Here is a 15000-nt window from a genome sequence, read left to right as displayed (position 1 = left end):
TATCTGGGTGGTCTCCTATGTGGACAAAGAGAGTGGGCTCCCTACTGCTGTGTGTGCATTTGGATGTGTGCTTTTGTGGCCGTATATGTGTGTGTGTGTGTGTGTGTGTGTGTGTGTGTGTGTGTCTATGATTCTGTGTGTGTCTGTCTGTGTGTGTGTGTGTGTGTGTGTGTGTGTGTGTGTGTGTGTGTGTGTGTGTGTGTGTGTCTGTGAGTGTGTGTGTGTGTGTGTGTGTGTGTGTGTGTGTGTGTGTGTGTGTGTGTGTGTGTGTGAGTGTGTGTGTGTGTGTGTGTGTGTGTGTGTGTCTCTCTGAGTGTGTGTGTGTGTGTGTGTGTGTGTGTGTGTGTGTGTGTGTCTGTGAGAGTGTGTGTGTGGCCTCGTGTAGTGTTGCACATCCTCTTTGGTGACAATGAGCTGATGCATGGAACCAAACCCTTAAGAGCACAGAACTACATTTCACCCCACACCCACACAGCCTCCACTGCACACACACACACACACACAGCACCACGAGAACACAGCCTCCACGGCATGCACATTCAGACCGCACACGCGAGCTCACAATCTTCACTGTACACATGCACACACTTGCCCGCACACACACACACACACACACACACACAGACACAGAGCCCAAGCTGTGCTTCCAGTCGCACAGGTCTGTAGCACAGCAGAATGGGGGGAAAAAGCCAATTCTGTCCTTAATGTTTGAAGTAGGAGTTGAATTCCAACCACCGCCTCCGCCTCAGCCTCCTCCTCTTTCTCTCTCTCTCTCCCTCTCTCTCTCTGTCTCCCGTTCCTTCACTCCCACTTCTTTTTTTCCTCCTCTCTTCGGCGAGTACACACAGTCATCGTTTAGAAAGCACCAAATGGTGCGCCGATGACTCCCCACAGCAAGTGCAGCCGCCGCTCACCAACCGGCCAATCCTATTTAACACCTTCCTGGAGCTAGCGCTGCGAGAGGAGCCACAACAAAGCAGCCATCTATCTCTCCCTCCTCTCTCTCTCTCCCTCTCTCTCTCTATCCTTCACTCTCTCTTCCTTCCTCTACCTGTCTAACTCACTCACTCACTCTGTCCTTTCCTTTCCCTCTCTCTCCCCCTCTATCCTTTAGCCTTTCTTTCTGTTTCTCTACTCCTCACTTTCTCTTCTGCTTTCTTTGAAAACCCTCTTTTTCTCTACACCCTCTCTCCCTCACCCCTTCTCTCTCTCCCTCTCTCTCTCTTTCTCTCTCTCTGACCATGGGGGCATTGTGCATTCCTACGCAACACTGTGAGGTCTCTTCTCTAGCAGGTGATGGGGGCACCAAGACAAGAGAGAGAGAGAGACCCAAGAGAGTGCATTACTTACCAATACTTAATGCAATTCACGCTACTTCAGACTTGCTTACATCCTGTGAGCTGGATTAATGCAAATGTAAATAATACACTTTTTAGGGATTTCTTCTGAGTGAGCTCTGCGTAATCAGCAGCCAGACAAACAAATGTTTACACACAAACAGCACAGCGTGTCCCAGAGCACCTTCCAGAGGTAGCGCTTACGGCCATCACCCCTTAAGCCGCTGTGTGGTGGCAGGATGCCGACGGCGAGTTGGCACCTCCAGGCTGTGCCATCCCTCCCCCCCACCCCCCTCCAGACCTCTGCGGAGCCCGGCATTAAAACGGGTCTGAGGTTATCACATTCCCAAAGGCCCAGATGAAGGCCGAGACAAACAAACACAGCCCTCCACATGTCCAGGCAAGCGGCGTCTGTCAGGGAGCTAATTGTCATGATCGGAGAGAGAGAGAGGGAGAGAGGGAGAGGGAGAGAGGGAAGGAAGGAGATAAGAGAGGGAAGTAGAGAGAGAGAGAGAGAGAGAGAGAGAGAGCTGGCTGGTGAGTCAGAGAACTGTGCGGGTGTCCAGGACACGAGGGGGTGTTGGTGGCATGCCGTGGCGTGACTGCCTGTCCAATCAACATGGCTATCTCCACTCCACTCCTCTCCTCTCCTCTCCTCGCCTCTCCTCGCCTCCCGCGAAACTGACACACACTCAATGGCAGATTGCTGCGGACTCACAAAAGCAGCGCGGGAGGAGGACGACAAAGAGAGAGAGAGAGAGAGAGAGGGAGAGAGAGGGAGGTAAAATAATGAAATCTGGAAAGAGGGTGAGAAAGAAGGAGAATGAAAGTGTGAGTGGTAGATATAGCGTGAGCATGAAAAGAGAAAGAGAGCGAGAGAGCGAGGGAGAAAAGAGGAAAAAGAAGGCCTACCACACACAGTTTATTCAAAGGTTTAAGAGCCACTCAACTCCCCCTCCTCAAATTTTATTGCCCTTCGTGAGGCTAATGCAATTCGCACACACTCATCTCCTTCCTTTTATCTCTTTCCTCCCTCTCTCTCTCATTCTCTCTCTCCCTGTCTCTCTCCTCTTCTCCAGGAATGCACTTGTCATGCACATACATCCTACATATCCCCAACTAGAATGTGCATTAAATGCAATTAAAGACTGTCCAAAGGCAGAGCCGAATATACTGAACATATGGTTCCTGCTCTGCAAGTCAATAAGGCAGTTTTATATATTCATTTTTATTCACGTGAAAAACTGAGCTGAGTTATTGAAGATGAACCAGCAAAGAATTTCTAAGACTGCGCAATGTGTGCCTGTGTTTGTGTGTGAATTTCTCAGACAGCACTGTATGTGCATGTGTGTGTGGACATGTGTGTGGGTGTGTGTTCACGTGTGTGTGTGTGTGTGCCTGCCACCTGATATACTATGAAGTGTGTGTGTGTGTGTGTGTGTGTGTGTGTGTGTGTGTGTGTGTGTGTCTGTGTGTGTGTGTATGTCTTAAGTTCTGAGTAGTGCATGTCTCTGTGAAGCTCTTATTCTTCTCACAGTGTGTTCTGAGCATGACCAGTGACAGGCAGGCCTTTGTGAGCACCTGTGGCCTTACTCTAGAGAGAGAGAGAGAGAGAGAGAGAGAGATGACGGGAGAGGGAGAGAGCGAGAGAGAGATGGGGGGAGAGGGAGAGAGAGATGAAGGCATCTGCAGACGAAAGGAAGAGCCAGGCTATATATAGACACTCTTACAAACAGAGGCAAATACAGAAGAAAAAAATAGATGGAGGAAGGGACATGGAAGTTAGTAAGAGAGGGAATAAAAGGGAATAGAAGAGAGAGAGAGAGAGAGAGAGAGAGAGAGAGAGAGAGAGAGAGAGAGAGTAAGTAGAGCTCTTAATTGCTTTGAGAGATTTTACCAGCATTACCAGAGCGATCGATCGGGCACTCTCAGGCGGTTTCTGAGCTCTGCCAGTTTTTACGCTGGCCCGAGGTTAAAACTCAGTGGGCATCTTTGTTTGTTTGTTTGTTTGTGCCACAGAGAGGGCAAAAGACTTTAAAAGTTACACCGACTAACTCCGGCTGTAAACATCGGTTAAGTACGACGCTGGGAGTTTTCTGGGCTCCCCCCCCCCACCCCCGTTCAGAGCGGCGGTTGATCGTGAGCGTCTTTGACTAGTCGAGTGGCGCGGCAGGCGTGAGCTGCGTTGCTAGGGGCCACGAGTGTCAATGATTGATAACGCGCGCGTTTCCATCGGACAAGCCCATCACCACGCACTTCTCTCCTGTCCTCTCCTGTCCTGCTCTCTTCTGTCCGGTCCAATCTTCTCCATCTTTCCCCCCTCCCTCCCTCCATCTCTCCCTCCATCTCTCCCTCTCTCTCTCCGTTTCTCTCCAGGGCGTTGAATTGTCACCTGCTTGAGTGGCCCTATCACTGACATACACACACACACACACACACACACACTTGTATTCCCATTTAAACAGACACCCTGCATCTCTGCGACTCTCTTGTCTCTGCATCTGTCACACACACACACACACACACACACACACACACACACACACACACACACACATATATATTCAACTGCGTCGTGTGAATCTCCGCCGTAAACTCAGACAAAGAGGCCAGTGTGTTGCTATGGATAATCACGATCCCTTGTCACTGCCAACACCACCACCACCACCACTGCCGCCGACACCAGTGCTACCGCCCACCTCCCAAACCTAATTTTAAAGAGTCACACCTTCCCACATTGTGAGGCGCCAGGATCATGTGTCCAACCAACACACACTCACTTACTCACTCACTGAGCTGCTCCAGGAAGTGGGAGAGAGAGGGAGAGACAGAAAGAAAGAGCGAGAGAGAAAGATAGAGAGATAGAGAGAGGGAGAGGGCCAGGGAGAGAGGGAGATGAGATGAGAAATGGGGAGGTGGGGTGAAAAAAGAGGGTGCAAGAGAGGGAGAAAGAGAAAGAGAAGGAGACGTTGGAAGACAATTGTGCCGCACTCACTCCCCCACTTCCTTTGGCCTCGGGGGAGAATGAGCAGAAGGAACACTTTGGGGAGAAAGCGCATAAGTTTGGCAATAATGCAAAAAAATCTGCACGCTCTATCTGCTATTGGGTGCTCAGTGCAGGGTATTAGGCAATGGGACGCTATCATTGCGTGCACTTGTGCCAAACCAGAACCAGTCCATTCAGCTATTTCATTTTGACATTCAAAACTAACATAATCTCTTTTGCTTTCCTGTTTTGATCTTTTTCTGAATCGGATCACTCAGATTTGCAGTTGCTCTTTTGCGAAAGCTACGGACATCTTGACAAACTCCACCCTCGCATAGAAAACAGGTACGGTACAGAAACGTTAGCCCTTTGCAGAACTTCAGTTTTGGAAGAAGTCACACCTTTTTTTTCCACTAACTATATAATGTTTTAGGAGGAACCACACACTTGGGTGACCACAGAGAGAGGATGTGACTGCAGTGCTGTTTCAGACATGAAAACTCCCTGGCAACAGCCTAGTGGCAACCCCATAACGACAACACTCAATTACTCATTCAAATATGACTGGTAACATGTATGTTTTTTGTCATTTGGTTATAGCAAAGCATCTTGAGGTAGAGTTGCGTGCGTGTCTTGGCTCTGGGCAGGTTCTGTCAGTTGTGTGATATGATCTGTACATCACACTAGACAAGCAACAGCTACAAAAACTGTCAAAAGTGAAGGCAACACACGGAACTGGAGAAAACTGAATGATGTACGCAGCACTAAGCAGTTTCTGTTACCCGGACTATTTAATTGAAAAAAAAAAAAAAAAAAAACTGTAAAAACTGCGTTAAAAAGAACGGGTACGGAGCCAGACTAGCACTTTCCGGCTCTGCGGCTGCCTGGCCTGATGGTGTGGGCCGATGGTGCCAGCGTAGAGCAGGAGCATGGCATGGGATCTGGAGCCGGGCAGGGATTGGCGAGCTTATTTAGTCATGGCACAAATGGAAATGGGAGCTGGAGAGGCCACCAGGGCCGCATGGCCCACTTCTGCCCCCATCCCAACCACACCCACCCCACCGCACCCACGCCCCCTCCTCCCCCACCCTCACTTGGGACAGAGAGAGGTAGGACTGGCACTGAGGGAGTCCAGATTCACCACTTCATGTCCATGTGGCTCAGCTGATGCTAGCTACGCTACGTGCTAACAGCACCTACAGTAGGTCATGCCTTTGATACCCACGGAGATGACATACTGAATGTACACTAATGAAAGTGAAAAAGTGAATGTAGATGTGACTAGGTGTAAGTACAGTGACTTTCATTACTTCTTAAGGAAGAAAGAAATGTGTCATTGTATGTTGTTTTGTGTTTATGTTGCTATGGCGTTTTGTGTCTTTTCATTGTTCAACCATATGTTCGCATAATGATGGTTTTAGTTCCAAGCTGGGTTTTCTAATTGACTCATATTTGCTTAGTACTTGCTGCAAAAACTATTTCTACTTCCATTAGGCCTAAACAGCTTCTAATGATTGCATAAGGTTGGTTATACATGTCCCAGATTGTGGCATGATTGGCTGAGGTGCGGGTACAACTGCAGTCGTTATATCATGAGACATGGTTTGCATCAGAGCAGTCACTGACACATGGGGATGGGTGGGAACGTCACCTGTCCAAACCGCAACACTGAGAAACCTTCATTTACGGCGAGAAACTCGACATTTACTGTTCACATGCACACAGGTCTGCCATGCACCAGGTTTAAAAATACAGAAAGAAAATAGCAGAAAAGAATTCTACTGTTCGCACCACAGGCCTGTTCTATATCCAAATGCCACTTTCCTGACACATCTAATTAATGGAAACAAGTTGATCTCGCATACGTTAAATCAACTCAATTAGTACGGCATGGCAAAACTCGACGCACTAATAGCGCCGAAGCAGAATAATTGTATGTTGAGCAGGGAAAAGCTTGAATGTTAAACAGGCCCTGTTAACAGCACTTTAGCACTTTCCTGATGAACTCCCGGATGCATTTCCATCCCCCGTGATAATAGACTAATGCAGATCAGACAATCACACCGCCACTTGGTTTGGCAACAGCGCACAAAGAAAAGAGATCTCGCTGTTCTGCTTTTTTACTACAGGCTACCTGAGAGAGAGGCTGAGGGCTTCAGGACAGAGATTCAGACTAACCAAACCACTTTTTCAGAGTCCCCAATGAAGTCAGAAAGGCACAGGGCGCACACACACACACACACACACACACACACACACACACACACACACACACACACACACACACACACACACACCAAAACCAAAAGCACAAAGAAACCCTAACCATTACCACAACGTGGCACACACACACACACACACACACACACACACACACACACCCATGCAAGGCTTGTTCTCTCTCTCTCTCTCTCTCTCTCTCTCTCTCTCTCTGAAAAAGAGAATAGTGTGGAGGAGGCAAAAAACCCAGCGTGCATCTGCGCGGCCTCCACCCACCCTTTACTGGTTAGTGTCTGGCCGCCAAGCCAGCGGAGCAGAGAGCGAGAGAGAGCATGGACACAGACTAAACGCTCCTCTGGAAAATAAACACACAGGGAGCACACAGAGAGCCCAGCGCTGTGTCCAGTTCGGCCCGGCCCAGCCACGCGAGAGAGGGGGACCGCAGACGCCGAGTAGACCACCTCTGACTCACCTGGGGCACGGCCACGCAAACAGCCCTCCACGCAAAAAGGCCAGCACTCCCGACGGTTTCTAAAATGACATTTCGCTTTTTTAAAAGGCAAATACCTAACAGGATATCTTGATGGAAGGTAAAGTGTTGTGTGCAGGTCAGATCATTAAGAATACAGGCTTAGGTTAAAATGCAGGTCCAAGCTCTCTCCCCTGGCTAAAGTGGTGCTTCAAATCACACACAGAGACAATGAAAATCTTTTAACTGCTTATTCCGATAAAACAAGCAGTCACTGCATTTTTTCATATTTATGAATATGTACTCTAATATAAAAGCTTTGCCTGCAGGACAAGGTGCATCTGTTGAAAATGTCTAGAGACTAAGAGGTCAAAAGTGCATGTACAATTTGCAGTCCATGCAATACAGTTCTAAAAGCAGCAGTAATGATATACAGTATACTGAATACAATTATAATCGCAACATAGAAAAAGCCCCACAACTTCACAGAGTGAAATCACTACAGAAAAGGAAACCAGTTAATGTATCAATAGAGGACTGCATGACTAGGGCTAAAATGTGAATTGAACTGACTCATATGTGAATACAAGGACCGAAAAGAAGGAAGCTTTGTATGACCACAGATATTGTACATTCATTCAAATGACAAGGACGAGTCTCAGCATTTTCTGTTCACAATTTTTGGTACAATTCAGCATAGTTGGGTACAATTCTGTGAATATTCAACATCATTCTCACAGAACAGAATTGAGCAGAGCTCATTCGCTGGCTGTGAAACACACACACACACACACACACACATCCTCACCTCCCTGGTGTGAGCAGAGGACGGCCTCCCTTGGCAGACGGGTTTAACTAGTGAGGGTTTAGCACGCCTGCTAATGCGGTGCTAAGAGCCAGGGCATCCCAGGCTTAAACCCACAGCCAGGGACAAGGAAGCTGGCCTCCCTCCCACGTGGGGAGAGCAGGGTTAGCGTTATAGGGGTATAGGGCTGAGCTGAGTCTTCTCAACCTCTTTCTCACCCTCTCCCTTTCTCTCTCTCTCTCTCTCTCTCTCTCTCTCTCTCTCTCTCTCTCTCTCTCTCTCTCTCTCTCTCTCTATCAACCTCTCTGAATCACCATCTTCTTTATCTCCATTTTCTTCCACACTCACTTCTTACATTTCTCTCTAGCTCTCTACCAATCTTTCTCTCTCCCCTTCTTTTTGCCTAAGTAGGGACAAAGCAGAGTGGTTACGTGTGTGTGTGTGTGTGTGTGTGTGTGTGTGTGTGTGAGTTGGGGAGAGTTACATATTTTATCACTATTAGTGTGAGGGAGCCAGGCCATATACGGCAGGAGTGACCCTTACACGGAGCAAGATGCTTAAGCCTAAGCAAGCCCCTTCTGATCTCAATCCAGTGCTTGTGTGTGTGTGTGTGTGTGAGAGAGAGAGAGAATATTGAAATCTATGAATGAGGAAGGAACAAGGAAATCAGGAGGAATAAATAAGCAAAATAAAAAAGAGAAGTATGAGGAAGGGAAAGAAGAGATAGGTAGAAGAGAGAGAAGGGGGAGGGGTAGAGGGGAAAAGACTAGATAAAAAGAAAGATAGAGAGAGAGGCGGAGGGTGGGGGAGAGATGGAGACTGATCCACACATTGACCACATCCTCTGTTTCTGCTTAGGAGTGTCAGTTCTGAGCAACAAACAGGCAGACCCACTATCTCATTTCCAAGAGTATTTTTTTTTCTTTTCACACATACAAACACACACACACACACACACACACACACACACACACACATACACACACACACACACACTCTCTCTCTCACACATGCACATGTTTTTTTTTTAGATACACACACACACACACACACACACAAACACACACACACACACACACACACACACACACACACACAGAGCCAGAAACACCCACACAAACAAGCACACACACTCACACATACACACCTACGTACCCCCACGTCCTAACCCCCCAGGGCCTGTGGCTGTGCATGTATCCACACACACACCCTAGAGGGCCATCCGTTGAAATATTTAGGTGGCACCTGAGGACAGTGTGTGCCCGGGGCGTCTCCGCTTTAACCTCCACACGGAGCCTAATCCAGCAGGATGAACACGTCTAAGTGGCTGAGAGACACAGCTGTCAGTCCAACACCCTCCCCCACTGGATCGCTCTCTCCCTCTCTCTCTCTCTCCATCTATCCCTCGCTCCCACTCTCTCTACCCTACCCTCCTCTCTCTCTCTTGCGCTCTGTCTCTTTCGCACCCACTCTTTCTCTCACCACCCCTCTGAATCCCTCGCTTTCTCTTCTCTCTCTCTCTTTTGGTGCCCCTCTCCATCTCTCCATCTTTCCCTCCCCAACACCACCCATGCCTTGCGGGAATTAAGAGCACCTGCATGTGGCCCTGTCAACACAAAAGAGCTAACAGGATCCATTTTAATGATTGTTTGTTATGGAGGTGTGTGTGTGTGTTCGGGGTCGGGGGTAGTCAAACAAAAGCACACGGACACAAAACACACCCATGTCTCTGTCAGGGTAAAAAAAAATTACCCCTCCACCCCCCCAACACCCCCCTCCCCCTTACCACCACCCCCCACCTTTCACCAGCATGAGCTACGTGGCAAATGAACAGTGTGCTGCCTGGTCTTTGTCATATTGTGCGTGCGGCACACGGCTCTTTTCTATTGCAAATGAGTGAAACAGGTGTGTGATATGAAAGAGCAGCCTTGGAGGGGGCTCAGTGCTCAAGTGCACAGGGGGAGGCACTAGAGGTGAGCTAGGGGAAGGGGCCGGAGAAGAGAACGCCACTCTGGAGGAATATTATCACCATATCTTACAACCAATTGGGACTGATTTATCTATGGCTAGATCTGTAGCTGCACAGCTTTGTACAGGCACACACACACACACACACACACACACACACACACACAGCCCACTGGGTTTGTGAGGAAACAGAGAGAAAGAGCGCAGAGTGAGTCGAGTCCCCTGGTGTTGCAACAGCTGACGCTCCCTAACCTGTTAGCCACAGTGCTGTTCTCCCCTTCTCTCCCCACCTCTCCTCCCTCTGCTCCTCTCTTCTCCCCTCCTCTCCTCTCTTCTCCTCTTTGTTCCTCTCTTCTCCTCTTCTCTTCTTTCCTCCTCTCTGCTCCCCTCTTCTCCTCTCCTCTATTTTCCCCTCCTCTCCTCTTCTCTTTGCTCGTCTCTGCAGCCCACAGCCCAGGGAGTGGAGCCCTCAGCCAGCCGCCAGCTCTTTCTCTCTCTCTCTCTCTCTCTCTCTCTCTCTGCCTCTCTATCTCTATCTCCTGCTCTCTCTCTCTCCCGCCCACATACACCCAAAGCCGTGCTGTGTCGTGTCAGCCTGCTACCCCCCTACACACACACACACACTCACTCTACAGCCCCCCACCCCCGCATCCACCCCAGCTTGCAGCCCCCCCCCCCCACACACACACACACCCTCCACCTCCATCCTCACTACCCACCACTATGTACCACTACAACCCCCCATAACACACCGACACGCACACGCACACAAAACCCGACACCAGCTCCTCCACCCCCACCTCTCTCTCCACTCTCTCTTTCACTCTCCCTTACCACCAACCACCTCCCCCAAACGACCCTTTCCGTGAAAATGCTCAGATTAACAACCGCAGCTTCCCTCGAAACAAGTCAAAAGAAAAACGCACACACACACACACACACACACACACACACACACACACACACACACACACACACACACACACACACACACACACACACACACACACACACACACACACACACACACACACACACACACACACAAACAAACACACACACACACACACGCGCTGACTACATTTCTATTAAACATTATCTCCCTGGCAGCCTCTTTGCCGGAGCGATACCTGTCTCTTAATTATATACAAACCCCACCAACAGCGGTCACACATTCACAATCTCCACTGAGAAACACTGAGGCACAATAACCAAGAACTAGAACACCACAAAAGTCAAGAAATGAGAGTATATGATGTGCAAAAACATTATTAACTACTATACCTTTAAACCAACTTGTAATAACTCCTTTTTAATCAGAAAAAGCATCAAAGACTACAAAGACTACAAGAATATACATTTGTGAATAACAAGAAATGTTATTCAAATATTTGCCATTTATATTACAAATGACAAAATAACGAGATGTGTTATTTGTTTACAATTGAACACACTCCTGATATATGTGACACGTAATGGTTGGCAAATGTGTAGCTAACAGCGAGGGGTGAGAAAATTGTGTGACTCCCATATTTTGATTTGCTAACCTACAATACAACTCAATTTACTGAAGTAATGAGCCACAATCTACCCCTTGTGAAGTGAGACCGACCATATTTACCAGAAATAGCTTTCTGAATACGGACCAGATAGTTTGATTTGCCTGAATAACTGTGTGTGTGTCTCCCATTTGACCAGATGCAGAGATTCCTCCAATCAGAATGCCACCAGATTTGATTTGTCCATTGGGACAAGAGTTTTAATACAGCGGCCACCACTGCAGTCACATTTAAGATGCAGTCTGTAATTCAATCCATTACACTTTAAAATAAATAATGGTGATTGCTCTCCATTGACATAGCTATCAGTTCAGCGTGTGCACTTGTCTAGAAAAAACTAATCGTATTCGTACAGTCCTTCCACAAAACTTAACGACTCGGGCCAAACTACTAATAACTCCAGCAATTTGACTGGCTGTTGAGTTCAATTGAAATCAGCAATTTATCATGGACTACACCTTTAAAGGAGCTGTCTGAGGTGCTGAAGAAGGCTAGCTTTGAAAGTTCTAAACAGCTAACTTATTTAATATGTGGACAAATACACATACACAAATACACAGTGACAGATACACTGAAATTACTGAGAAGAAGCTTATGCTTTCACCATGTTTGGTTTATCAGGCCTATTATTTTATTTAGTGGATTAAACTTATTTTCTTGTTGACCATTTTTCAGTTTTTATACATTTAAACTTTCACAACAATATCTCAGTCTGACATTTTTTTTATTGTACCTTCAGAAATCTCTGAAAACAAATGTGTGCAATAAGTATCTTTCTGTGTGCCACAAAACAGACATTATGTATTTTTATTAAACATGCATTTGTGGACTACATAATAAAAACATGTGGATGAGTTTTATTTATCAACCTATTGTTTTAGAATTTTGCCATTTTACAATTAAAAAAATATATATATGTAAATGCGGACAAACTGACTTTCTGACACGTGGGAATTAGCTGGAAGGGTGGGAGTGGGTGAATAAACAGTTGCAATGTGCACCTAACCAGCAGGCCCCAAGGCTGAGGTATTCTGAACAGCCCTCCCTGTGCACAACCCCCCACCCAACGCACACACACACACACACACACACACACACACACACACACACACACACACACACACACACACACACACACACACACACACACACACACACACACAAAACACACACACACACACACACACACACACACACACACACACACACACACACACACACACACACACACACACACACACACACACACACACACACACCCCATTTCACAGAAAGTAACAGACAAGAAGAAAAGACGGGGGGAGTAACGAAGAGAAAGAGGGAGAAAATGCAAGAGAGTGAACAGAGGACATGAAGAAAGAAGAGGCAGACGAAGAGAGACAGCAGAAGTGAGATAGATAGGGAGAGGGAGGGAGAAAGAGAGAGTGAGAGAGAGGGAGAGAGAGGCGTTCCTAGCTTCCCTGGTCATTGTTGACATAAAACAACCACAACTGAGAGGATGTCAACACCGACAAGTGGAGGCAGGGGTGTGGGGGTAAAGAGGGCTCACGTCCCAAGCCTGCACATTCACACGCAATCACACCAAACCACCAAACATCCAGCTAAACACACCCTTTACCCACGACTCCCCTCAATACTTACAAATACACTCCAGCTCACCACACAAGCTACTGACTAAGACTCAAGAAAGACAGCAGCAGCCAGCTGGCTTACATGACATAAAAAGTGTGTGTGTGTGTGTGTGTGTGTGTGTGTGTGTATGTGTGTGTGTGTGTGTGTGTGTGTGTGTGTGTGTGTGTGTGTGTGTGTGTGTGTGTGTGTGTGTGTGTGTGTGTGTGTGTGAGTGCGTGTGTTTGTTTGTGTGTGCGCGCGTGCGTGCATGCGAGTGTGTGTGTGTGTGTGTGTGTGTGTTAGAGAGAGAGAAAGAGAGAGATAGAGAGTATGTGTGTGTGTGTGTGTGTGTGTGTGTGTGTGTGTGTGTGTGTGTGTTCACCTTGACTTAATTTTGGGACTCACCCCTTGGGTTTATATTTTATGTATTACATAGCCTATCATCCAGCAATGGGAGGGGGCAAAGTCTGCACTTTATTCCTTCTTCCTCTATTTGAGCCACTGGGGTCAGACACCTGCCTCTGGCTTCAAAGTCACATTTCTATGCAAAAGGCACAGGGTCTATTTGATGTGAGACTGCCAATCTCAAAGTTTGGAAATAAAATGCTTCAAGGGCAAAAAAAAGTCCTAAACCAAGTCTTATGTTGGGCTGCAATAATTTTGCAGAGGGTGTTGTGTCGTTTAAATGGTACCACTAGCTATACAGGGCAAAAACATTTAACACTCAAGTCAAAGCCCATTCATTCTGAGGAGACACTTAATTCACACCATATCTATTAACGGCTTTAATAGACAACTTGTTTAAGTGCAATCATAATCCTTGCGCGGAACGGTAACTCTAACACAAACAATAGCCTGCAATACTAAAAGAGATTCCACCACCCAGATATGTTGTCTGGAGTATGGACACAGTAGCTTCTCGTATTGCGAGAGACGCTTTCGACGTCCAACATTTCTGGCCATATTTTCGCGCATTCCTTATTGTCATGTTTTTTTGCCGTCTCGCAGGGCGCAGCTAGCGCAGCGAAACAAAGACAGACGAGTTTTGTAACGCTGATATCTAAATTATTACCGATGTCGAATATTACCAACATGGTTTGCCATACGAACAACTTGTTAACCGGAGAAAACCAGAGGAAACATTTCAGAAACGAGTGAAGTTCTTGAATAATCTGCTGTCGCGTGCACCTGCGCTCGCTCGGGTAACATTTAAAACACAACCATGTAGGCTGATATAAATTGAAATTTCGCTTTGTGTAAATCAGACACTAATTGCGAGCAGTGATGGGAACACGTGTCATCTTAGCACAGAATGACTTATTCTTTTTAATGGGTTGGATTTGAGCCGACAATGAGCTGGAGTTTTTTTTGTTTGTTGACGTCGCACCTGAAGTGGCGTAAACGCCGTGTTGTCAAGCGCGTCGACTCGACACAAGAGGGCTTGCTCCCCTTCCTACCCCATCGGTCGGCGAGCTCGGCAGAAAATGGAGGAAGACGGAACTGACCAGCTTAAGGGGGCAGACAGAGAAAGAGAGAGAGACATGCACACACAATAAAGCCGCGCTGTTAGGCATGACATTCTTAATAGTTGAGCGAATAGCCCCCCCGGTGTGTGACACTTCTCTCCGCACTTTCCAACTTGTGAAGTATCGGGTGATGGACGGCTCGCTGCTGAGCTAAGATTTGAGAACAGTATAAACACCCCCCAAAATTTAAATGAGCCCTAAAAATTCCCCTTCCTTGTCTGGTATACTGGGTGTTGACGCAGCAGAAATTTCCAGCTGGAGAAATTCCCCTTTTGGAGGTTAACCGAGGGGAGGCGAAGGGGGGTTAAGCCCTCCCTGCCAAGCAGAGGGCTTTTCATTTAAATACCCCCGACCGCAAAGAACGGATACTTGAAAACACGGCAGAGAGATCACTGACATCTCGAAGCGTGAGAATTCTATAAGCCCCAAAGCTTTGCCTTGAGGTCAAAACTTGGGGATAAAACCATTATGTTGTGCGGGTTTTAGGGGGAAAGTCGGACGATGCAGGAGGGCGTCGAG

The 15000-nt window shown here is 47.4% G+C and overlaps 1 protein-coding gene across 1 annotated transcript in view; it reads right to left on the bottom strand.

The window, feature by feature from the left end:
- Positions 1–15000, bottom strand: part of zbtb46 (zinc finger and BTB domain containing 46) — an 87920-nt gene that overhangs the window by 72079 nt on the left and 841 nt on the right. The window lies entirely within an intron of this gene.

This window comes from Sardina pilchardus, chromosome 7, assembly GCF_963854185.1.
Source record: "Sardina pilchardus chromosome 7, fSarPil1.1, whole genome shotgun sequence".
NCBI classification, from domain to species: domain Eukaryota; kingdom Metazoa; phylum Chordata; class Actinopteri; order Clupeiformes; family Clupeidae; genus Sardina; species Sardina pilchardus.
The sequence above is the reverse complement of the archived record's forward strand: the minus strand, read 5'-3'. Positions and strand labels throughout refer to the sequence as shown.